Source organism: Jaculus jaculus, chromosome 1 (genome assembly GCF_020740685.1).
Source record: "Jaculus jaculus isolate mJacJac1 chromosome 1, mJacJac1.mat.Y.cur, whole genome shotgun sequence".
NCBI lineage: Eukaryota > Metazoa > Chordata > Mammalia > Rodentia > Dipodidae > Jaculus > Jaculus jaculus.
The window spans coordinates 289,916,136-289,940,483 of record NC_059102.1 but is presented as its reverse complement, the minus strand read 5'-3'; the positions used below and the strand labels follow the sequence as shown (position 1 = coordinate 289,940,483).

At 36.6% G+C, this 24,348-nt stretch overlaps 1 non-coding gene across 1 annotated transcript; it reads left to right on the top strand.

Moving 5' to 3' along the window:
• Positions 1-16,118: 16,118 nt before the first annotated feature.
• LOC123458120 lies at positions 16,119-16,225 on the top strand. Its single transcript, XR_006635419.1, has one exon. It is a non-coding gene; the product is annotated as a U6 spliceosomal RNA (small nuclear RNA).
• Positions 16,226-24,348: the final 8,123 nt, after the last annotated feature.

Here is a 24,348-nt window from a genome sequence, read left to right as displayed (position 1 = left end):
GAAGAGAAAAATAATCAGTATTTAAAAATCTTTTTTTTTTTTTTTAATTATGTATGAAGCTGTATGGACACATTGTATATTTGTACCATCATTACCCTTCTCCCTATTACAATTCTGTTGAGTGTCCTCCTCAGTGGGATTTCTGGCATTCCCCTTAGATTTTCAGGTTAGATGTGAGAACATCAGTCAGTCATTGGAAGGGGGAGGGCAGTGTCTCTGGACACCCCCTTCTAACCTGTGGCTCTGACGTTCTTTCCACCCAATCTTCTACAAAATTCTCTGAGCCATGGTGGGTATATTTCAAGTCTTCCATGGTGTGATGTTTTCAGCCGCTTCTGTTTTTCTGCTTTGGTGTCTTTTGAGTATCCTTAATGTCTGTCTCCATTATCCTGGTACTGGTTGACAGGCTCACTATTGAAGCAGCATTCTTGCACATCTGGCCAACTCATTTTTATTAACTGTCTGTAGAGGAGAACATCAACCAACCTAGAGATAAGTTATCACTTCCTCCTTCCTTATATTAGTCCATATTAATTCTATAATAAACTGGATTGCTTACAATATTCTCATGTTTACTGCAAACATTCTTTTCTTTTTATTCCCTTCTTGCCTCCTCTACTCTCTCTCTTCTCCCCAAACCCTCTCTCTTTTCCTTCCTTCCATTCTTTCTTTTTGCTGTGTTGGGTTATTGAACCTGGGACTCCTATACAATTAAGCTACTTCCATCTTTATCCTCCCTCCTTTCTCCTTTCTAATAGTCCCTGTTCTACTCTTATGTCATCTTTTTATATTTTTCTCAGGTTTGAAAGATGAGAAAAATACATGGGAAATTTATTTCTCTTTTATATGTCTGAATTACTTCAATTAATACCATGACCTTAAGTTCCCTTCATTTTCCTTCAGGTGATATGATTCAATTCTTCTTTGGGGCTAGATAATACCTAATGGGGGTGTGTGTTTGCATGTGTGAGTGTGTGGGTATATTTAGTCATGCATCCATTCCTCTTTTGGCAAGTATCTATGTTGATTGCATAAACTATATTGAGAATAGTGCTCCAAAAAGCATCTGCATACAGATTTCTCTGTGATATGCTGATGTTGTTCTTTCAGATATACTGAGTGAGATAATGATAGCTAGTCATATGATGATTTTGTTCTATTTTTGGTCTTTTGAGGACCCTTCATACTGATGTCCATAGTAGCTGGACTACTTGAAACTTCCACCAATGTCTGTAAGTCATCATTTATCCTACATGCCACCGACATGTACTATTATTAATATTTTTTGCAGTCTTGATGATGGTCATTCTTACACACTTTACATGGAATTTTAATGCAGTTTTGATTGGCATTTTTCTAAGAGATAACAATTTTGAATTTATTCATATGATAAATGCCCATTTACATTTTTTTAAAGAAGTTACCTGGTTCATTTGCCTATTTATGGATTGGATTCCATGTACTTTTGTTATTCAGTCTTTGCAGTTCTTTGCATATTCTGAATGTTAAGCCTCTATCTGAACAATGTCTGGCAAAGATTCCTTCCCATTCTGTATGCTGCATCTTTATTGTTTGAATCATTCTATTGTTATGCAGAAACAGGTAATATGACGTAAACGTATCTTTTATTTTTCCTGTTATTTCATGTGCTATTGCAGCCATACTGAGAAAAGTGTTGCATATGCAGATGTTCTAAAGCATTTCCAGTTTTTTTTTTTTTCTCTCTCTTATAGTTCAGATTTCAGGATTTACACTGAGTTGATTGATCCATTCTGAATTAGTATTTGTGCAGGTTGAGAGATATATGTCCACTTTTAATCTTATATAAGTAGATTTCCAGTTTTACAATTCTAAAGTTTATTATTTTTCTTAGCATACATAATGATGGATTTGACTATGGCATTTACACACACACACACACACACATACACACACACACATACACACAACTGTAGTTTGCTCATTTTTACCTCCAGAAACCTTTTCCTGTCCTTTTTCTCCCTGGTTCCCTCCTTATTCCTAATAGTTCCTTGCTGCTTCCATGCCATAAACACACATCACACACACACACACATACTCACTCATGAACAAAATGTCTATATATATATACATGTAGTTAAATCTACATTTCACATAAGAAAAACCATTTAAAGAGACTGTCTTTTCACCAACAAATGTTTTTGTCAAGAATGAAATACATACAGTTTTACTGGTTTATTTCTGCATTTTCTACTATACTCTATGGCCTACATGCATTCTTGTTTTTACATATGTATGTGCTTGCATGTGCTTATGCATTTTCACATGTGTGGTGGTTTGAATGTGAATAAATGACCCCCATAGCCTCAGGTACTTTTAACTAAAGTTGAGCTTCCTGCTTGAATCTCTAGCAGCTTGCTTCAGGGGGCATTACTGGGGGTGAATCTTGATTCCACCCCAAAGTTATGTACAGGGCAGTTTAGTTCTGCCAGTTCATGCTTGCTGGTGGTGCTTGCTGTTTGGTAGCATCACTCTGCTGTGATATACAGATGTAACCAGCTATTTCCTCCATTGATGGGGTTTCCCCTGGATTTGAAGCTGAAATGAACCCCTTTTGCCCATAAGCTGTGTCTGGTTAGATGTTCACCTCAAAAACAAGGAGCTGACTTTAACAATATGTATGTGAGAACACAAATGTGTCCAAATGCAAATGTGCATACATACATGTGACAATCAGAAAACCTCAGTTCTTGTATCTCTTTTTGAGTCAGAGGCTCTATGATGTGGACCTCACCAATAAATAATACAAGAGTGCTGGCCAGTGAGCTCAGTGGTTCACTTGTCTCTACCTTCTCCATTATGGGATTGCAGGCATGTATCACCATGTCCCGCATGTATGTGGGAGCTTGGAACAAAAGTAGGGTCAGTATTGTATGGTTTTTGTTACTATAGCTCTGTGAATTAACATTTGGTATTTCAATACCTCCTGAATTGATATCATTCCTGAAGATTGATTTACAAATACTGTGAGTCTTCTGTGCTTTCATTCCAAATTTTAGATGTTTTTTTTTTAGTCCTCTGAAGCATGCCATTGGAATTTTGATATGGATTACACAGATATATAGATCACTGTAAATTCTGATGATCCATGAATATTGGGAGTCTTTCCATATTCTACTCTCTTCTTCAATTTGTTCAATCAATGTCTTATAGTTTTCATTGTAGAGTTTATTGACTTCATTGGTAAGATTTATTCCTGAATATTCTGTTTGAGGCCATTGTGTAGGGGTTTTTTATCTGATTACTTTTTCACTGACTTTGTTCTTAGTTTAGTTTATGAAATTTTTGCATGTATATATATATATATATATATATATATATATATTATATATATATATATAATGAGAGAGAGGAAGAATTGGTGCTCCAGGGTCTCTAGCCACTGCCATTGATCTCCAGATGTGTGTGCAAACTTATGCATATGTGCAAACTTGCATGCATCACCTCCTGTGTCTGGCTTACTTGGGACCTGAAGAGTCAAACATGGGTCCTTAGGCTTCACAGGGATTTTCTTAACTGCTAAGTCATCTCTCTGGCCAAGTATTTCTTCTTTGTATGTTAATTTTCTAACTAGATACATTGTTGAATTTGTTAGTCACATTTTAGACTCTTTTCTAGGGTCTGCTCAGTATGTAATTATATCATCATCAAGTAGGGATGTTTTGATGTAGGTTTATGACTTATGACCATTTCATGACATGGTTTACTATGGAAATAGTCTTTATTTTAGTAGAGTAACACAGACCTCTAAAGACAACATATGCATAAGAGGAGTAAAAGAGACTGACCTAGAAATAAGTGTGTCAGGAATGAGGATGTGGGGATTCCATCTCAAGCATGGGCTTGAGTGTATTTAAAATCCCAGACACTAAGGGAAAGAACACCTAGAATTTCTTATAATCTTGTTAACATAAATTAAGGGAATGGGAAAGATAATATTTGAAAATTCTGTGGTAAAACACTAAAAAATGAAATCAGACTTTACTGACATTAATTCTTGACTTTTCTCTAATAAATACAATTCTCTGTTTGGATATTTACTTTAAAAGTGTGTCATCTTAAGAGCCTAAATCCTGAGGCAAAAAAAAAAAAAAAGAAGGTTAAAGTTTTGTTAATTGTTGTCTTAGTTAAGAGCACTGTACTGGTATGTCATGGGAAGCAAAATAAAGACCTTGTTGTTACCATTAATGTCTGGAATGCTAAAAAGAGTAAAGAGTGTCATGAGTACTTGTGACTTTAATATATGTAATATTGACTTATCATTTCAGTAATAGAATGGAACCCACGGTTGTCACCTCTTGAACAAGAACAGTTGCTGTTGGTATTAGCCATAATAGACAGCAAGATCATCTACAATAGCCCAGGAGCTTGTAAGGGATTAATTGATTCTCAGGGCAAGGTACAAAAGATGATTGTCTAAAATTTGGTCAACTGTGCTTACACTTGTTTCTATCGAAATCTATTTGGAACAAGAAACATCAGCCATCTTGTAAGTATGGCAGTGACACCATCAATAAACCGTCCTTGCTGCCCATCTAGCTTAACCATAGGATTCTGTATGTTGTTGGAGGTTTATAGAGAGTTGTGACCTCATTTTGTATCATCAAATCTGACCAGGGTTTGAGCCTTCTGTAACAGTGCTGATGGATCCAAGCTGATGGTTCACATTGTAATAGATGGGTGGTGTAGGTTTAGGAAACACAAGGGACTGAATTATCAAGGAAAACCCAATACTTCTCCAGAATCACTGCCTTAATTAATGCTGTGTGTTGTAGGAAAAATGGGGAAATTTTTATATATCATATCAGAGGCAACCTATAGTGGCTGAGTCTCCAGAAAGCATAACCAGAATCTGTAAAATCCCTAAAATGGAGACATCAAAGGAATACTAGGAAGACTTGCTTGAGGTGGCCAGAGAAGAGTATTCAGTGCCTAAGCTCCACTGATCTTTCACTCATTTGTATTTGAGCCAGACGCTCTTACTGATACTAAAAGACTAGGCAATTCTGGTGCTCTGCACTCCTTTGTGATACTAGGATCTTAGGTGTGTGTGGCCATGCCTAGCTGTTTTACATCGGTTCTGGAGCTTAAACTCAGGCAGTTACAGACCCATCAGTGCCTCATGTTTGAACAAAAAGATCATTTAATTGCTGAGCCATCTCTTTAGCCCTCAAATGATCATTTTAATTTAAATATTATGCTTATGAATTCTACTATATCTACTATGTAGTATTATACACACACACACATACACACACACACACACATATATGTGTGTGTGTATATATATATTCACTAAAAACAAGTACCATATGTGTGTGTGTATACTACTAAAATGGGTTACTTACTTGTCTTTAGTGAAATCCCAGGTATAATGGTAATTTATGGCTCAGTAATCATTAAGTACACAAATATTAGCTAACTAGTGCAGATGTTAAAGTAAATTAAGAATCTGTGAATTATAAATATTAATAAGACAAATATTTTATCTTTCACATATAAATTCTTTCAGTAAACTTATACTTCTGATTCTATAAAATTTTCAATTTTAAAATTTTAGGTTTCTGTTTTTCTTTTGTGATTTAGATCTCTTCCCTTTCTCTCTTTTTTGTTCAATCTCTCTTTTTAAACTTTCTTTCTGTCTCTTTTTCTTCCCTCTCATAATAGATGTACTTTGAAAAGGTTTATTTTGTTTTGTTGTTTATAAATTTCATCCTTCAGAGCTCTCTAAATCAGAATCATATTCGCTAATAGTCCCAAAGCCAAATGTAACCACACAGTTATGTTATGATTAACCAACATGATTTTTTTTTTTTGGTGTCCCTGAGGATTCAAATGTTTTCTAGACACAGGAAAATGAGCAGTAGCAAACAGCAAGGGTTTTTTCTAGAGTCTCAGTGAGGAATCTACCATTAGAAGTATGAACCCATGTAAATTTTTAAGCAATAGAGAAAAATGTGTTGCGGCTAATCATTTGGGCAATGCAACTGGAAACCATTATGTAAGGTCACCTCATTCAGTAAGAATGGCTGTTATCATAAAAATGAAGAAGCAAGTGATGATGAAGCTTTGGGGAAAAGGGAAACTGCCTCACTGTTGCTTGAATGGGAAAAGTCTTCCACAGGCCTTGCATGCTTGAATACTTTGTCCCCAGCTGCTGGTAGTGTTTCTGGAGGTTCTGGAACCTTGACGAGGAGAAGCCTCACTGGAGGAAGAAGGTAGCTGGGAGTGCTCTTTGAGGCGTCAGGTCTTGGCCCCACTTTCTATCTTCTGTGCTGCCTGATGGGGATGAAATGTAATGAGCTCGACCACGGCTTCCTAACCATGCCTTTTCCATCATGATGGACTGTAAGCCGTACTAAACTATTCCCCCCTTAGTTTCTTAGGTTACTTTTCATCAGGTATGTGGTCAAAGAAATGAGAATAGTAACTAATACATGTATTGTTAATGGGAATGTAAATCATTACAGACATTATGACATATATGGAGATTACTCAAAAAATAGAAATACAAGTAGCAAATTATTCAGTGATCCCACTACTATGAAACCAAATTGTCCTATAGCATCTGCATTCCCATTTTTATTGAAGGGCTTTCCAGAATAGCCAATGCGTGCAATCAAGTTAACTGTGGACAGATAGAATAATTTATAAAGAAAATTTGCTATTGATGCACAGTGGATCATTATTCAGCCATAATAGGAAAAAAAATATATAATTTCAGGCAATGGCTGGAAACAGATGCCAGTATGTTCGGGGAAATGTTGGGCACATAAATGCTACATTTTCTAAAGTATATGTTGAAGCTAAAAATGTTATTCTCACAGTATAGAAGATAAGATAGTGATTTCAAGAGCCTAGAAAGAGAAGGGTATAGAGGGGACAGACTGTGGTTTTCAGGTATAGAATTACAATTGGCTAGAAAAAAAGTGTCATATATTCAATAGTAGGGTAATTATAGCCTTCAACAATTAATTCTACATTTCAAAATAGCTGGTGTAATTTTGAATGTTTCTAATTTAAAGTTATGATAAATACTTAAGGTGATTATACTCATTTAAACCTAAATGCTACTACATCATTTTGAAGATAACCTAGAAGAAATCTCTTATTTGTAAGATTATTCAAAAGGGTACTGAATTACATGGAGAAAAAAAAAGGGTTTGTGGACAATGAGGGCACTTGTGAATTCTGAAAGATCGAAAGCCTGGGCCTTGCAGGGCTGAAAGAGCAAGAGAATTAGAGTGAATGAGAGAGACAGAGAGTCATAGGAAATGGAGCATTTAAAAGAATGGTTCTTTAGAGATATTCCTAAGAAATCATTTGCTGATGCCACAAAGAATTACTTTAAAGAAAACTCTAGCAAGGTCTGGAGAGATGTCTCTTGGTTAAAGGCAGTTGCTTACAGTGCCTGATGGCCTGGTACCCATGTAAAATCAGATATACAGTGTTTCATGTATCTGGAGTTCATTTGTAGTGTCAAGAAGCCCTGGTGTGCCCATTATCATTCATATTCTCTCTCTCTTTGCATAAACATACATTAAACTATTACAAAATAAAATCCCAGCTATGTTTTCTATTATTTTTCAAGCAGAATTGAATAATTGAATTCTCAGATGGGAAAGCATGTTGAATTATCAATCCAGCTGAGTCGAATTTAGCTGAAGGAGTTATAGTTAAGTGTAGGTTTACAACAAAGTACACATAATGAACTTATCAGAAAAATAAAATCTATGCAAGTAGATGTATAAGAGAAGAAAATAATGAGAATAATTTGAATTATAGTTTGAATGGTAGATTTTCAAGAACATATAAATGTAGAGACTGCATAATTCCTTCTCTCTCACTTGCTCTGTGTGAGTTATCTTTCTAGTCAAAGAAATTAAACATCTCTTTAGGCATCTAGGGAGTGGCTGCTGTCTCTATGGAATGGCACTGAGACTCTGGGCTTTAGAGCTAAAAGAGACAGAGTCTAGTCAATTACATAAAATATCCTGAACATTGGGTATAACATGAGTATTAGTTGTCAAACTTAACCTTCTAAACAAAAGTAGCTACAATGATCATCTCCTTGTTACCAATAAGGAACAACTTACCCTGGCTTTCAAAGCCTGTAAATGTCTAAGATAGAACTTGAACCTTATATTGGATCTGTTCTGAACCTGACATTTAACATATTCACTTCACTGCTTCCTCAAGAAATTTGTGGCCACTTAATGGATGGATATGTGTATATTATAAAAGATCAATTAATGACTGTATGAAAATTTCAATTGGAGAGATCAGTGAAAATGAATAAATACACATACTATAAAACTCAATATATTGGGTTAATTTCATGTTACTCATTGTAACTAAACCTTCCTACAATAAAAATATGTATCACCATTTTACATATGTATTTTTGACCCCTTGTTTACCTTTTCCAAAAATTAACTAATGAAGTGATTGAGCATATTGAGTCTATTGAATATATATTGAGTAATGAGTATATCATATTTCATTTAAAGTGAAGTTTGAAGGTGAACATGTTGATAAGAGTATTAGAATTACTGCATCGAGATATTGTGGAATACTCTTATCAACATGTTCACCTTCAAACTTCATTTTTTCCATAAATCAACATAGGGTTGCATGCAATTCAGTCCCTTTACATGTAGATGGCAGCAGAGGTGCAACTATAAATCTTATTAGAACATTCATTAATTGTTAATGAGCAATGCATAACTTTTAAAATCTGGATATCTAGTGAGGAAATTTTATAAAGTTTAATTTTAAGTGTTTTAGCATAGTGAATGTTTCCAGCAACTCATATCATATCACTCATGATATCTTGTGTTTTCTCAAGTACTTTGATATATACATTTTCTTTAAATTTAATAAACATAATTTATATTGAGCAAAAAGTTTACTGTTTTCAAGTTCTGAAGTTGTGAACACCTTTAAATGCCTTGTAAGAAGAAGAGAGATAAGTGGAGTGAGACTGAATGAAAAAACATTTTGAGACTGAATGCTAACATTAATTCTGCCTCTCTGATTCCTTAGAGCAACCTACAATTACGTTCAGGAGATTAAAGCATCAATTCAGGTAGATGAACATCTTTAAAAGGTATTGAGAGATAGCTACTCACTAATTACTCATTGATTGTACCATCTATTTAAGGCTCTGTCAGATTTAACATAAAGTAACAGGATAAAAAGACAATGCTAATATAGAGTACATATTCCAGTCAGGGAGCATTTACCCTTTGATTTTGTCTTCCAAATAGTAGAATGTTTTCTTCACATATACTAAACTGCTGTTTTAGTGTCATAAAATGAGAAGGTGGGAAACTCAAGTGTGGTCACCAAGGACAGCTAGTTAGAGGGGCTGTGCACAAATACGAGGTCAAGGTACAGAGAAGTGCCTCAGAGGACAGTCATCACAGAGCAGTCTTGAAGCCTTAGACTGAAGGAGAAAGTGCTCAGAGTATTCTGAGATGGAGAGACTATCTGAGACTACACTTGAAGGCTACTGGATATAAAATGTGACTTTAGCACTTGAGGGATGGCTTAGCGGTTAAGCCCTTGCCTGCGAAGCCTAAGGACTACGGTTAGAGGCTCGATTCCCCAGGACCCACGTTAGCCATATGCACAGGGGGGCACACACGTCTGGCGTTCCTTTGCAGTGGCTGAAAGCCCTGGCGTGCCCATTCTTTCTCTCTCTGTCTGTAACTCTCAAATAAGTAAAAATAAACAAAAAAAGAATTTAAAAAAAAGAAAGCGTGGCGTTAAGGGGACCCATGTAACTGAAGACACCTAGCCTAAAGCAGCCAGAGACTTAATTACCATATCTCATTCTCTGTTTGGCTGCAGGAACATCTTTTGCTGATGTTCCACTTGCAGTACCCTTCTCCCAAGATCAGAGAGTAAGGAAAGCTTTGTGTTCTGGAACCCTTGGCATGGTGGAAGCCAAAAGGAAAATACTGAATCAGGAAGGCCAAATGGGAAATAACCTATTAAGTTACAAGACACAAGTGCATTGGTATGCTATAGCTGCTACAACAAACAACAGAAATTGATTTTCTCATAATTCTGGCATTTATAAAGAAGATCAAAGGTTGGCAAGTTTTGCTTGTTTTGAGGGTCAATGCATTCTCATAGAGCTATCTCTGTTTCTACCATAGCCTTTTAATAATAACAAATATATTGAATTTTGGTCATTTCTAATTACCTCTACTAAGTATAATTCACTTCTTAATGACCTTATTTTAAGTACAGTCCATATTCTTAGGTGGTGCAAGGGTTTAGGCTTCAACACCTGAATGTAGTTGAGGGTGGGGCAGAATTCAACAGACAGGAAATACCAGCTATGAGATCACAGGGACTCCAACAGAAAATTTTTATGGTGTTTGCAACATTGTCTGAAGAAACAATACTGGTAGCAGTAATAATAACGGAGAATTCAAGATTACATAAATCATTCTTTAAAATTTTTAAAGTCCTGGAATTTTACTTTGGAATTTTACTTTATGTCATAAGTAAATACGTATCTATTAAATCAGTGTCATATAAACTTTCTAGTGCATAGAAAATTATCAAAAGAAATAGAACAAAATGCATCTGAGAAAGACACTGCACTTCTTACCTTTAATAAACCAATGTCCTACTCCAATGTACTTACTAATATACACAGTCCCATGTCTAATCAAAAAGTTCTCAAGACAGCCCTCAGACAAAGCTATCCACTATTCCAAGATTTTACTCTCATTTTCCCCATGTTCTCTCCATTGAAATCACTTAAAATTATGGAATCAATCAACCATAAACCTAGTAAAATACAGCTTAATAATTCAGCATACTTGCATTTCAACACAGGTCAGACCTCTATACAATGACTTAATAGGTTACTCTCCAATACTATCCTCAAAACCCTACCTCCTCTCTTCTAGGCCCCTTTTATGGAAGGGTGCATTAGTTTTTCCACAGACTAAGAAGATTTTACACATGGACTTCTAGGAGGAGTTCTAACTATAGCAGATATAAGCATACACTTCCTTTAACAATGAGAGGCATTATGTGTAAATAAATGTAGAAAATTGAATCAAGCAATTTCATTTAGATATTTTCAAATACAAAAATACTCTTAATCTTACCTTAAGGCAAATTATCAAATCTAATGGAGGAGAATCACCTGTTAGTAGTTTAGGGTTGTTGTAAAAGTAGGACATCTTCTCCCTTGGAAATTTTACCAGAACCTTATTTCATGTTCCAGTAATCTTAGGCAATGCTCTAAAGAGTAGCATACATAGACCTACTCAGCTGAGCAAAAGCTACTGGGCATACCAAAGACAGCAAGGAAAGAAGATTCTAAACATCAGAAGTCTCCACCTATACTGGAAATTCACTCCAAACATGAAAGCCCGAATTTTACATTGTTTTACATTTCAAGAGTATTTTAATAGCCAGACATGGTGGTGCATGCCTTTAATCCCAGCACTCTGGAGACAGAGGTAAGAGAACAGTGAGTTCAAGGCCATCCTAAGACTGCATCATGAATTCCAGGTCAGCCTGGGTTACAGTGAGACCCTACCTCAGAAACAAAGAAACAACAAAAAAGAGAGTATTTTATTCTGTTTAGTTCAGGAACATGACCTGTGGTTTGGCAAACTGTCCATCTGGGAGGTCACATCAAATTTCTCGAGCTGGAACATTTCTTAGGTTCCTTTTCAATCACTTTTCAACCTAGCACTATAGCCCATAACACTGCATAACTTAAGATTGTGAATTAGTATATTTATTTTAATAAGAGATTAGCCTAGTATATGTAGACTAACTGGAAAACTTAGATATGAAAAATAGTGGCTATAGTTTTTTCATTAATTCAGACTTATGATGGGATCATTATTCTAACGGAGGATTTGGAGGAAGGAATAGTAGTATAGGATCTCTCATAATGAAATGAGCTTTATCCCAAAGCCAGCATCTGATAACACATGCATTGAGACTAACACCTATCACACTCAAACAAGAAGACACATGTACTGCAATCTGTGTGCAAGTATTTTACATAGCTCGCTCTTTCCAGGTAGAGTTAAGGCAACTCAAGGAAAATTCTACAGCATTTTAAACACTTAATTATATTTTGGATGATGAATAAAACAAGTGTTATTTTGTTCCTTTAATTAGCTTTGGTTTGGCTTATTTATTTTTAATAATTAAATAGTACTAGTGCTTTTAGAACATTAAAAATCCACAATAGGTTTATGTATTTTTATTTTATATTTTATTTATTTTTTGGTTTTTCAAAGTAGGGTCTCGCTCTAGCCCAGGCTGATCTGGAATTCATGCTGTAGTCTCAGGCTGATTTTGAACTCACAGTGATTCTATTATCTCAGCTTCCTGAGTGCTGGGATGAAAGACATGTGCCACCATGCCCAGCTTGACCTAATAGTTTTTAATTCATTTATAATTCAGCTATAATTTCAGTGGCTTCAGATAGTTCTCCATTGGAGCTGAAGGTTTTTGGATTCATTCGCAGACACCACTCTTAACTCTGTGTGGGAGAGGATCCTGAATCTTCCTACAGGCCCTCCAGGGACACAGTTAACAGGCAGAACAGAGGTCCAGTCATGATTGATTCAGCTGTTTGGAGATAGTCCCATGGGCAGGTTTCTCTTAGATGTGTACTACGACTGTTAACAAACAATGCACACAGAAACATGTCTCTGAGGAGCTCAACAAACGTGGTATGTTCTTTTGGTGCAAAAGTGAATTTCTCCTGAGAAAATGTCATAGAAATTATGTGGTGATACACTGAAAATTGTACTTCATATTCACATTTGTTATTTTTTTTTTCATTTTATTTTATAAGATATTGACATAATAGGAACTTGGGGGAGAATAAGACTTACAAACACAAAATTGTCCTAACAACTAGTAAAATAAATTCTGTTATGAAGTTATAATATCCATAACACTATTAATCAGAGTTTATAACCTGACAAAATTATCTACAGAGAGATGCTCTTGATAGACCTGACAGGACAGCTAGAGAGTTGGAATTATAAGGAAAGAAAAGATGACAAAGTTTAAAATCTTTTTTTATTATTATTAAGTAGACCCTTTGTACAGACACATCATGTGTTGATACCATCATTTCCCTCCCCCTGTCCCCACTCCATTGAGGTCCCTCTTCAATGGTATTCACCATGGGGTTGTAGGTTATGACTTAGGAAAGCAGCAGTCGGAATTTGTGGGGGCGGGGCAATGTCTGTCAATATTCCCTTCCACCCTGTGTCTCTTACAATTGTTCCATTCCCTTTTCCACAAAATTCCCTGAGCCTTAGTGTGTTTAAGTTTACTTTAGATTTGAGTTCTTAGCAGCTTCTGGATTTCTGTTTTGGTATGTTTTGAGCCTCCTCAGTGTCTCTCTCCATCACCCCCTAATGCTCATGTTTCAGGTAGCCATGAAGCACAAATTTGTATGTAACAGCTCTATGTCCTATGCTTTTTTTTTTTTTCAGGGAGAGAGAGAGAGAAATAATAAGAGAATACAATCCCATGGGACTCCTAAAATAAAAAATAATACATTGGCCTATTGAGAGATATGTGGGAAGCTGCCATAAACCAAGCAACTTCATTCTGAGACATTTATAAGAGAACAAATAAGCCTGAATTACATAAAGCTGACAAAAATACATATAGAATGCATCCAATTGTTCCACATATGCAGTCATCATAAAGGTATAATCTATTGTCCAATTTAAATTTAGGCTAATATTTTCCTTATTATTACCATCCCGTGCTAAAGTTTGTTTTTTTCTTCAGAAAATTGACTTTCTTAAGAAGATAACTTCTTTTAAAAAATATTTATTTATTCATTTGAGAGAAAGAAAGGAGAGAGAGAGAGAGAGGGGGAGAGAAAGAGAGAGACAGGGAGAGAGAAAGGACTCCAGGGCCTCCAGCTACTGTAAATGAACTTCAGATGCATGTGCCACCTTGTGCATCTGGCTTTATGTGGGTCCTGGGGAATGGAACCTAGGTCCTTAGTTTTTGCAGACAAGAGCCTGAGTTGCTAGGCTATCTCTCAAGCCCCAACTTCTTTTCTAAAATATTGTTTATTTGCAGGGAGAGAGAGGAGAGAGACACAGAGAGAGAAAGAGAGAGAAAGAGAAGAGAATGAGAGAATGGGCATGACAGAGCCTCTTGTCACTGCAAAATATCTCTTGACACATGTGCCACTGTGTTCATCCAGCTTTACATGGGTCTAGAGAAATCAGATTTTGGTTAGCAGGCTCTGCAAGCAAGCACCTTTAACCACTAAGCCATTTTCCAGTCCCAGGATAACTTCTTGATATATCCTTTTTTTTTTTTTAACTGTATATATTTCTAAATGGAAACTTTCTCATTTATCCTCAATACCTTCTAAACTACAGGCTTTGTTACTTTTATAAGATCCAATCCATCAGATGCCAGCTTACATCAGGTTATTCCTATTGAGAAACTACTGAAAATGATACCTTCTTCCACAGAGATAGTTTGTATTACTGTGTTACTACTCTCATGAATGTTGATCTTGCACAATCTAGATACCATGAGGGCCTTGCATTAAGCCACGGGCACTTAAAGGGCTTTTAACTTCTATATATCCAATGTAAAGTAGAGTACTTAACACGGGGAGTGCACTTCCAGAGAATTGAGAGAGATCTACTGTTAATCTCATTAGCTAGCAGCAAAGAGTTCTAGACTACTGGAGGTGCCTAATTAATACACCACTGAGAAAGTAATTACAATGTAGCAAGCACAACTACACAATAATACTTTTCATTCTGACAGGGGGATCTGCAAATTTATCTGTTCTCTGTAAAATTGGATTTATTAGTTTTGCTCTCTTGTTACATGTGAAAGATAATTATGCATTTCAACAATGATTAATATGCATGCTCAAACAAGAACTGGACCCCATTTTTGTCACATTTTAAAATCTTTTTAGAATGGGGAAATTCAAATATTTTAAATGTGTGTGGGGGGGGCATGCATGCATGTGTATAGATGCCCCACAGTATCTTGCTGCTGCAAACAAATTGCTGTCTGACTTTACATGAGTGGCTAGGAAATTGAAATTAGGCTGGCTGGCTTTGCCTTTAACTCATGAACCATCTCCCCAGTGCCAGAATGAGAGAATTTGAAGAAGGAGAACATAAGGAAAAGAAAAAAAATGTTAATGGAAAGGAAAGGATATTTGCTCCAGGTTCCTCCTCTGTCCATCCAAAATCTCCTCCTTCAGCCAAAACATCTCCAAGCAACATATACTATGTATTGCTTTTCCTTGAGCTATTATTTTGGGTAGCATTTTCATTCTTGTATATGTCTGGAGGGATAAGTTACCTGATGGCAATTCCTCTGTAATATAATGGTTGTCTTATCATTGTCTCTTTTTCCATTCCTTTCCAAAAATGTTACAAGAAATAATCATAGTGGTCATTTCTCTGTCTTTTTTTTTTTTAAATTTTATTTATTTATTTATTTGAGAGTGACAGACACAGAGAGAAAGATAGAGGGAGAGAGAGAATGGGCGTGCCAGGGCTTCCAGCCTCTGCAAACGAACTCCAGATGCGTGCACCCCCTTGTGCATCTGGCTAACGTGGGACCTGGGGAACTGAGCCTCGAACCGGGGTCCTTAGGCTTCACAGGCAAGCGCTTAACCGCTAAGCCATCTCTCCAGCCCCATTTCTCTGGCTTTTAAGGGGATGGATTATTTTACTACATTTAAAGTACCAAGCACAGTGCCTGGCATATGGTAAGTGCTATGTTAACTTTCATCTAGACTTCAGAACAGAGTATAAGTTGAACTAGCCACAGTACTGGAAGAGAATTTGCTGATCAGCTTTTGAGACATATGAACACTAAGGATGAGGTTTATCTGTGTGTAGAATTTCAGTGTAAATGGACAACTGATGTTACAGTCATTTACACGAATGAATTGTCCCTAGCTACCAGGAAAAGATTCTAGTCTAAATGTGTGTCAGGTTATACTCTAAGTTATCACCACCACATTTATAATATGTCAATTTTAATTCTTTAAGAAATAAGATTTAGTGCTCGCTTCGGCAGCACATATACTAAAATTGGAACGATACAGAGAAGATTAGCATGGCCCCTGTGCAAGGATGACACACAAATTCATGAAGCGTTCCATATATTTTTTAGGAAAAAAAAAAAAAAGAAATAAGATTTAAACTTTTGTAGTTTTTGACCTAGTGATCAGTCTATATGATTTGCTGATAATTGTAGGCATATGACATGTTGGTCTTCTCTAAGCTAAACAATTTCAAATCATTCCCCAGTTTTGGCTTGTGAGGAACCCTTCTTCGTGACCTTGAATTGGTTTTCCCTATGAATAATGTCTGATTACAGCCAAGCCCAGGACAGGACTGAGTGTTCAGTTCTTAAATAAACATATAAAAGAGAAATGCTACCTTCCATCCATCAATTCCATTTCTAGACCACTGGGTCTGAGGCAATTTGTGGCCAGTGGGACATTTGATAGATACTATGCCATGAATCAGGACAGGTGTCAAACCACTCCAGAGATGAGTCCATCTAGGTACAAAGGCTTTTGTGATTTCTTTGAATACAAGCTCCTCAGACATAATTTTCATAGGTTGTGTGCTGAGAGAAGGTTCCTTTTCTCTGTGCTCTACCACAGATTCTTTGCCTCACAGAGCTTTTCTGCTGGTGATCAGCTCAGGGCTGCCTCTGTACCAGTGTGGACCTGTCTTGGTTATGTCCAGTTTCTAGATATGGATAACGACTTCTTGCCAGTGTTTATTTAGGATAGTATTTTTTTGTCAGTACAAATAGCAACCTTGGTCCATGTTATTTCTGCTAGTTTCCTGCACTCTGTGCTTTGGCCTGGCCTCACCCCTTGTGGTCCATTAACCAAAGAACAAGGCACCTGAACTTATTGCCATCCTTTACAGTCTACACCTCTTTCCTTCTACCTGATCAAAAAGCCTAATGTGCTGCTTAATTATCCCAGCACTCTGGAGACAAAGGTGGAAGGATCCCCTTGAGTTTGAGGCCACCCTGAGACTACATAGTGAATTCCAAGTCAGCTTGGGCTAGAGTGATACTGTACCTCAAAAACCCAAAAGGAAAAAATTTTAAAAAAGAAGCATATCACCATCAATGTCAGCTTGGAGGAGGTCCTGGAGTTCTCAATGAAAACTCTCAAAGGGATGGACAGGCAGTTCACAGAGGAAGAAATACAAGTGGCAAATACACACTTAAGAAAATGTTCATCATCCCTAATCATCAGGGAAATGCAAATTAAAACAACTATGAGATTCCACCTTACCCAAGGAAGGATAGCAAACATCAAAATATCAAATGAAAATAAATGCTGGCGAGGATGTGGAGAAGTAGGAACCATCATCCACTGTTGGTGGGAATGTAGAATGGTACAACCACTTTGGAAAGCAATATGGAGACTCCTGAAAAAGCTTACTATAGAATTACCAACAGACCCACTTATTCCATTACATGTACCCTAAAACCTTTAAAATACAGTCCAGAGAGATTTGCTCAACCATGCTTATAGCAGCTCAATTCATAATAGCTAAGAGCTGGAATCAACCAGATGTCCAACACTAGATGAGGGATAACTAAGATGTGGTATATCTACACAATATAATTCTACACAGCAATAAGACAAAATGACACAATGAAATTTGAAGAAAAATGTTTGAACCTGGAACAGATCATTCTCAGTGAACTTACCTAATCACAGAAAGATAATTACCACATAGTCTCACTCATCAACAGTACCTAACCTGAATCTACCCAAGATGTCGACATACCTAGCAAGTATCTTAAGGACCTAACAGCAAGGTGGGTGGGGAGGGAGGGGAGGACGAGGGAGAGAGTGGGGAACACAAATCTGTACCCAAATGGTGATGGTACCATACAATTCTACGTCCTAAAAGGCAGACCAAATGGTTGAACCTTCACCAGACCCTTAGAGGGAACACTTGCATCACAAGGCACTGGAGAAGATATGATGAAGCCTGGCCTTAATTTTCTACAGCTTCTCTCTCTCTTGCTCTCTTCTCTAACTCTTTTATATTAGTTTCCTTTTTCTTCCTTCTCTTCATGGGCACTGACCTGTAACTCCCAGTACCAGCACATGGCTATCATCCACAATGAGCTTTTGATCAGAGAGACCTACAAAGTTTCCTAAAAGAATGACAGATTTCTGTCAGAGTACTTGATGACCCACCAAAGGTTAGTGGTAAGACCCTACTGCTGAAGACACCATATGGGTTGACATGTAGCATGGAGTGACATGGCTGGAAGCTGGAAGAGAGTCAGTCCCCACACAGTCAACGTGTCTAATGCCAGAAGGTGCTACAGGGGCAACTGGGAGAAAATAACCAATATCTATCCAAGCAAATCATAGTCTAACCTACTTAGCAGCAAATAACTTGATGTGATGCTCACACAAGTGCAATAGTAGCACACAGCCATGGTGGTAAACCAAATAATCTTGATTTAGCTAACTGGTCAGCTCAGTGGAACAGAACCCATAGCTTGAGCTCTTAAACAAGTCAGAACCATATCCAAAAATGAGCTCACTCTCCATTATCAAGCTACCAGCAATCATGGGCTACAAGAAAGCCTACACCTATTAAATTCTCTATAAAAAAAATAATAAGGGTTATCCCATTTGTCTGGTGCTAACTTTACTCTCCATTGGAGAATCTGCATCTCTTTTTTTAGTAGATGCAGATTTTAAGTAGAGTACCACCCCATCATACCACAAAAGGGCTCCAGCTGAAACTAAGAATAATTGGCAAAATAAGCAAGTGTGCTTGCTGTTTTCTTGATGAACCTGGTACCAGCACAAGGGGGAAGGAAATCGACACAAAGAACAATCAACTCCTACTAAATCAGATATCCAGACACAGAGGCTCCCAAGACCTCATCACTGAAGCAGACCTAAAATGAACCCAATATGGCTCAGGGAAATTTGTGGAAGAGGGGGGTGGAAAGAGTGTCGGAGCCACACATTGGGTTATGATACACAGAGACATTTCCTCCTACCCATAACTGAGGGCTTACTGCACAATGCATGACCCATATACCTCAACAAAGAGGGGCCCTGGGGAGGAGGGAGGACAGACAAGAGGCTAACAATGGTACCAACTTGACTATATTCACTGAGTAAAAAAAAACTAATTCAAAAAAATAGAAGAAAAGGAGGGTGGGAAGAGCCTAACTTCCTGGGTTTGATTCCCCAGTACCCATGTAAAGTCAGATGTACAAAGTGCTGCATGCATATGGAGCTTGTTTGCAGTAGCAAGAGGATCTGATGTACAGATTCTTTCTCTGTCCTCTCTCTCTCTCTCTCTCTCTCTCTCTCTCTCTGTCTGCAAATATACAAAATAAAAAAATAAAAATAATTTAAAAAAACTAACCAAGTGCTCCTGAATTGGCTAATGGATCCACTCAGCGGAACAGAACCCATAGCTAGAACTGGGAAACAAATCAGAATAATACCCCAAAAATGAGTTTGCTCTCGAATAACAAGGTCTCACCAATCTTGGTCTACATGAGGGCCTACACCTATTAAATTCCCTCTAAACTAATACTGGTTACACCATTTTAAGAGATTTTAAGTAGCATAATTACATTGTGCTCTTCTTAACCCATGTGGACATGAATCACAGCTTTTGGCTGCTAAGCACTATTCCGAGTCTGTATGACATGAAGGAAATGTTGCTCTAAAATGCTCAACAATTATTGGTTATTTCTTTGACACTATCCGTTTTCATGAGGTTTGAAAATTCAAAAGAATCCAGGTGTAGTACAAACATTATACTTATTATATTTTGTGAATTTTCTTATCAGATCAAGTTGATCACCATGAATCTTAAGTCACAGATTTAAGTGCTCTGCAAAAGAAAAAATAAAATCTTATACAAATCAGCTTTTGGGGGCTATGTTTTTAAAGAAAAATTCAGTTTGATTCATTCTAACTCTTTATTCAGTTTTAACTTTTGTTGAGCAGTGTATTCTTCATTGAAGAATCATAATTAAAGAAAACAATTTTAAAAAGTTCATATGCTCTTTCAAGTTTGGAGCAATTAGGCTTGATAATTAGAAACACGATAAAAGAGAAGCTTGGGAAAAGGATTTAAACCCCTATTGAGCATTTATATGAATAAGGAATAAAGAAAATTAAAAGCATAGTTTATATCTGGTGGGCAAAGGATGAAACCAATTATTCTGCTACATGTTTGTTTATCTAGATCATGTTACTCAGAATATGTAGAAAAATCAGATGCACTTCAAGGGAAAAAAAAAAAAAAAAAAGGTGTTCCTTTGCATCTTACAGACCCACACAGGGAAAGGAAGTTTCTATCTCACAACATAGTGTTTTTTCTCTCTTTTACTCCATCAAGTTATAAATTAAAGGCATATCAAATATATTTCTAAAATCAACTTGGTAAAATTATCATCTTACAAAAATTGTAGGTAATTTTTTAATAAAAGAGCAAGAACTCCACTTATAGATGTGTATCTGAGAGAAGATATTTCATAGCAGGATAGACAACTTGCATCCTCAACGAGGAGGGTTCTCTTGGGGGTACAGGGATGAGAGCAAGGATGGTACCAACATGTGCTGTTTATAGATTGAGTATGTCCATAACTAAAAAACACAATTTAAAAATAAAATAGGAAGCCGGAGCCGGGCGTGGTGTGGTGGCGCATGCCTTTAATCCCAGCACTCTGGAGGCAGAGGTAGGAGGATCGCCATGAGTTGAAGGCCAGCCTGAGACTCCTTAGTGAATTCCAGCTCAGCCTGGGCTACAGTGAGACCCTACCTCAAAAAACAAAACAAAACAAAAATATAGACATTGATTGTTTTCTTTTATCTTTTATTTTTTTTATTTTTTTCTACTCTTGGGGATTGAACCCAGTTCCTTGAACATACTATCAGAATGCTCTGCCTATGAGCTGTATGACAAGCTCTCTTTTCAGTTTCTTCGTAATAGGATATCCCTAAGTCATCTAAGCTGGTCTTAAACTCTCTGTGTCCCAGGCAGGTCTTAAACTTGAAATTCTCCCAGCTCAGTCTCCTGAGTAATTGGAATAATTGTTCAGCACCACCAGGAGCAGCTTACATATATTTCCATGAAGGATAGTTGTTGGCTGTTGGTCACTTAACTGTGTGCAGAACAGGATGGCCATAGAGCTAGGGAAAGGAGAGGATATTTGCTCTGAGCTTCCCAGGAACAAAGTGTCTATTATCTCAAAGGGACAAAATACACTAAGAAAAAAAAATCGAATAAACTCTTCCTGTTAGATTATGAAAATTTTTTCTACCTCATATTTAACAAAAGGAAGTAGATTTGTTTGGTAATACATTTGTTGTGTGTGTAATGTGTGTCTAATTATCACCTACCAAAAACTTTACCTTCTTAGATTTCTTTTTTTAAATTTTGAGATTGGAATAAGAATAATCACCATATTTTGCAATTTTTACCCCATTCATTTCCACAACTACAACATCCATCCCATCATCGTCTTTTAAGTTTCTGTAATAATCATATTCCATTTTTCTTTTATTGTGTTCACTCACTTTCTGGAAAATTCTATTCCATTGTCTGTATTTTTAATATTTATTTATTTGAGGGAAAGAGAGAAAGGCAGATAGAGAGAAAATGGGTGGCCCAGGGCATATAAGCCACTGTGAATAAACGCTAGATGCATGTGACTCATTGTGCATCTATACGCACACCTATCAGCGCTGGAAGCTAGGAGAGAGTCAGTCCGCAAACAGTCAGCATGTCTGGTGCCAGAAGGTGCTACATGGACAACTGGGGGAAATGACCAATATCTGTCCAAGCAACTCATGGTCTATCCTACTTAGCAGCAAATAACCTGTTGTGATGCCCACACAAGTGCAATAGTGGCACACAGCCATGGCGAGGAACCAACTGCTCTTGATTTGGCTAACTGATCCACTCAGTGGTAGAAGACCCATAGCTGGAGCTGGGAAACAAGTCAGAACCATACCCAAACATAAGCCCACTCTCCAATATCAAGCTACCATCAATCATGGGCTACAAGAGGGCCTACACCTATCAAATTCTCTACAAAAAAAAGTAAGGGCTATCTCATTTGTCCTGGTGCTAACTTACTCTCTGTTGGAGAATCTGCTTCTCTTTTTCAGATAGATGTAGATCCTAAGGAGAGAGCCACCCCATCATACCTCAAAAAGGCCCCAACTGAAACTAAGGAAAATTGGTGAAATAAGCAAGGATGGTGTTTTCCTCATGAACAAGGTACCATCACAAGGGGGAAGGAGACCAACACAGAGAAAAATCTACCTACCAAATCAGAGAGCCCGGGGCCTCAGAGGCCCCCAACACCTCATCACTGAAGCAGAGCAAAAAATGAACCCAACATAGCTCAGGGAAGTTTTGGGGAAGAGGGGGCAGAAAGAATGTCAGAGCCACATGTTGGGTCATGATATGCAGAGACATTTATCATACCAAAAACCATGGGCTAACTCCACAATGCACAACCCATATACCTCAACAAGGAGGGGCCAATGGGAAGGGGGTAGGTCACAGATGACCCTAAAAATGGTACAAAACTGCCTGGATTTGCTGAATACAAAACTAAAAAAAAATAAAATTAAAAAAAAATAAAAAGAGGATTGGGGTATAAGAGAAGGTAATAAGAGGAGAATATGATGAAAAATACATTTTGTACATGTATGGATGTTGTCAATAAAAAATCTTTTTTAAAGGATAAAAATAGATATACAAATATCTATTTTAGTACCTGTTACAGTTTTAATGATTTAGATGTAATTAGAATCATGTAATTGTTACCGTGACCACTGAATTTTATGCTTAAAATAGTTAAAGTTGTAATTTGTCATTCATGTATATTTTGGTGAATGTTAGCTATGTTACCTCTGATATTTTCTAATGGAGATACATCATGATGTATTTCTTCCAGCCAGTGTCCAATTGTTATAGTTAGGCATATTTGCCTGCACTTTTAATTTCTTTGTTCAATTTTGTAGTAGCTGTGGTAAGGGTGTAAAGTGTGTTTGTCATAGTGGTTATTGTTCTCCATTGATTAGTGTCTGAAACCAGCAGCAACTAACTTATTAAGCAAGACTGGAACAAAACCATATTTAGACATTTTCACCAATCCTTTCCATCGTATATTTTGTGTTTTTACATATTTACTTCTATAGTTTTAATTCCAGAAATGCAAAAATATGTGTGTGTGGGTGTGTGTTTTATGATTCTGTTCTATAGTATACAAAGCAAACCCTGTTATGTGGTTTAAATATTGTCAACACTGTGCAGATTTCACTTTAATATGCATTTTGAATGCTGCCACCATGAAGATTACAAAAGTTTGAATAGATATACACATTATGACTTAAGTATTATATAATATATCCATGAAATATGAAATAGTACATAGCAATACATAATTAGTAAAATGTTCATGCCACAATTAACCATATTTTATACCAAGGGTTTGGGGAAATTGTTATTGAAAACACTCAAAAGTCTAATGCAACATAAGATTATTCTTCAGTAGACATATTCACAATTTACAAAATATTACAATTTTGTAAGCTAATATAAAACAGAAATAGTTAGATTAAAATGGCTTTGAACATAAGAAAAGCACTTGCTATATTTTTATATGAAACGAGTTCTTTATGAGTCCATCTATGTTATGAGAAAAATTAATCAAAAGATGAATATCTTGCTTTTATTTCTTCCATGCCTTAGACTCACTATAAGCCTCTCAGTTTGTCCCATACAAGAAAGAATTAATATGTCTTTAAATAGAGTTTTATGTGATTGTTTACCAGGTGCATTGCTATTGACATATAATTTAAAGATACACACCAAGAATTACCTCTCTTTCAGTCAAGGATCATGTTTACCTGTTTTGTTTCTCTCCTAATTCAATTCATAGTACTCTTCATTTTATAACTGCAGGTTAGATTGATGAATGTGTTAGCAAATACCACATTCCCTCATTGGTCAATTTTTATTTGTCATCTTAGTAGCCACTACCTTCAAGTATATGTTTGGTCAAAACATTTTACCCACATGAACATATTTTTGACAATTGAGTCTTCTTATTTTTTCTCCATGAAATTATATAATTTTTTTAATTTTTTTTGTTTATTTTCATTTATTTATTTGAGAGCAACAGACAGAGAGAAGGAAAGAGAGAGAGACAGAGAGAATGAGAGAGAATGGGCATGCCAGGGCC